General features: G+C 49.4%; 1 pseudogene; it reads left to right on the forward strand.

Annotated features, from left to right (window-relative positions):
• Nucleotides 1–170: 170 nt before the first annotated feature.
• LOC102259528 lies at nt 171–958 on the forward strand (annotated as a pseudogene).
• The last annotated feature ends 1,706 nt before the right edge of the window (nt 959–2,664 follow it).

The following is a 2,664-nucleotide window of genomic DNA, read 5'->3' on the forward strand; positions in this document are numbered from 1 at the left end:
TTGAATTTTGAAAGGAGAGAGAGAGAGAGAGAGAGAGAGAGAGAGAGAGAAACATCAATTTGTTGTTCCACTTATTTATGCATTCATTGGTTGCTTCTTGTATGTGCCCTGACCTGAGATGGAACCTGCACCCTTGGCCTATCGGCCAGGGGCCCACCTATCTTTTAAAAATGGAGTCTCCTGGTCTGAGCAGCACCGGGGCAGTTGGCAAGAACGAGTGCAACAGAGGGAGCCAAGAAGAAAGTGGTTGGTATGATGTGAAAGCACCAGCCATGTTCAACACAAGAAACAGTGGGAAAACCCTCGTTACGAGAGCTCAAGAAACCGAAAGTGCCTCTGATGGTCTCAAGGGTCGTGTTTTTGAAGTGGGCCTCGCTGACCCGCAGAATCATGAAGGTGCATTTAGAAAACTCAAGCTGATTGCTGAGGAAGTTCAGGGCGCAATCTGCCTGATTCATTTCCATGGCGTGGATCTTACCAGTGACCAAATGTGCTCCACGGTCAAAAATGGCAGACCGTGATTGAAGCTCATGTCCATGTCAAGACGACTGGTGGTCCTTTGTTTTGTCGATTCTGTGTTGGTTTTACTAAAAAACACAGCAATCCCATTCAGAAGACCTCTTATGCCCAGCATCAACAGGCCCGCCACATCCGGAAGAAGATGATGAAAATCATGACCCGAGAGGTGCAGACAAATGACTTGAGAGAAGTGGTCAGTAAACGGATTCTAAGCGGATTCCAGACGCACTGAAAAGACACAGAGGAGGCGCCAACCTATTATCCGCCCCATGACGTCCTTGTTGGAAAAGTCAAAATGCGGAAGAAGCCCACGTTTGAATTGGGAGAACTCATGCAGCGTCACGGGGAAGGTCTCCGTTCTGGGGAAGCTACTGGGGATGAGACAGGTGTGAAAGAATGAGTTGATGGATCTGAGCCCCCAGGCCAAGAATTATTTTAAAATTCAGACTTTTAATGGTGACAAATAAAAAAAATCCTGTTTGTGAAAAATAACCTTGAGTCACCAAGGGAATTTTAACATAAAAAAACACAAAAACACGGCCATTGTAGGGTAAATGATTCAAAGAAGCAGAAAAAAAAAAAGGGGGGGGGGGCTCAGAGCTCAGCTCCTCTGGGCTCCAATGGTGGAGGATGCAGTCAGGTGTCCTCAATCAGGATGGCAAGGTGGGTAGGCTTAAGAGGTTGGTGGGACCCCAGGCCTGGTGAGAGGTTTGTCTCCCTGTCAGTTTTGGGTTGCCTTGTCTGGGCAGAGAGCCTTGAAAAGCATGGGATGTAGAATCAGGGTGGGCTGCTCTGTTGGTGTCTCTATTTCCCATCTGTGAAATGGGTATAACAGTCACACCTGCCTTATAGGGTTGACCTGGCAAATGAATTATATGTAGTTCTTTCAGCAGTCTGTGTCCTTGACACATTAAAGAGCCAGTAAGTGTAGCTGCCATATGTACGAAGAGTGGAGAAACTTCCTCTTCAGAGGACACCTTCTCCTGGGATTGATATCCCTGGCACAGAGCCCAGACAGGAAGCCTGAGGGCTTCTTGGAGGAAGCAGTTCCCCGGGTTGAGGCCGCAGAATTCCAAGCTATTTTGGAGATGGAGCTAATCACTGCTGAGCTCAGAAGGTATGCCGCAGCCATCTGATGTAGACGGTTCCCAGATTTTACTTTTTATGGGGACATGGGAGGAAAGCGCTGCGTATCTTTGCTTAAAAGTGGTTCTGTTTAAATATTATAAAATGTAAACTCTATGGAATAAGAAGGGAGGATGGCCTTTTTAAGAAGTTTTGGCCAAAGCCAGCATTTGAAGCTGCTGGAAATCAGCAGGGCTATTAATGTGTAATTTTTAGCGACTCTGAGCAAAATGACCTTTTCTCCACAGCGGAGATGGGTTTCAGGGGGCGGGGCCGGCCGGCCACTGTGTGGGCAGGACAGTCTTCTCCTGCGTGAAAAATGGCCCCGTGGGAGGGGCAGCAGGCACCTCCCTGTGCTATTTCCCAGCCGAGTGGCTCCCCAAGCCTGGAGCAGGGGCACCCTCTTTTTTCCCCACAGAGGGCTGCTTGCTCCCCACAAGCGGCTGTGCCTTCCAGAAGTGGCTCCTTTTCGATTCCACCCAGGGGGCCTCCCAGCTTGCTTTAGCTGGGAGAGTGGAGTGGAAATGGCCTTTCTCTTCTCCAAAGTAGAGACCCGTCGACCTTTGCTTGATGTCTGTGCAGCAACACCCCATGGGGCCTGGTGTTTGCTTGTTACATCCGTACACCTTGAGACAGATCTGGCTGCGTGTGACATTGGTGACTCCATGCTTACAGCTGTTCTGGGTTGGGCTTGGCAGAAGATGACTAGAAGCACTGTGGCCTCCCCTCTGACCCTACGGTTAGGAGGTGTAGGGAGCTTATACCCCCAGCCCAGCCACCAGGACACACTGAGGTGTGGGTGGGTGGGTGTGTTCGGCTCACCTGGATGGGCCATGTTCAGTGCCTCTGCACCTTGTGTTTTATAAACAGCCTTTTTTTTTTTTTTTTTTGGAGATAACATTGACATATAATAAAAGGGTAATATGCAAATGGACCCTAACAGCAGAACGACTGGGAATGACTGGTCACTATGACACACACTGACCACCAGGGGGCAGACGCTCAATGCAGGAGCTGCCC

This window comes from Myotis brandtii, unplaced genomic scaffold, assembly GCF_000412655.1.
Source record: "Myotis brandtii unplaced genomic scaffold, ASM41265v1 scaffold454, whole genome shotgun sequence".
NCBI classification, from domain to species: Eukaryota; Metazoa; Chordata; class Mammalia; order Chiroptera; family Vespertilionidae; genus Myotis; species Myotis brandtii.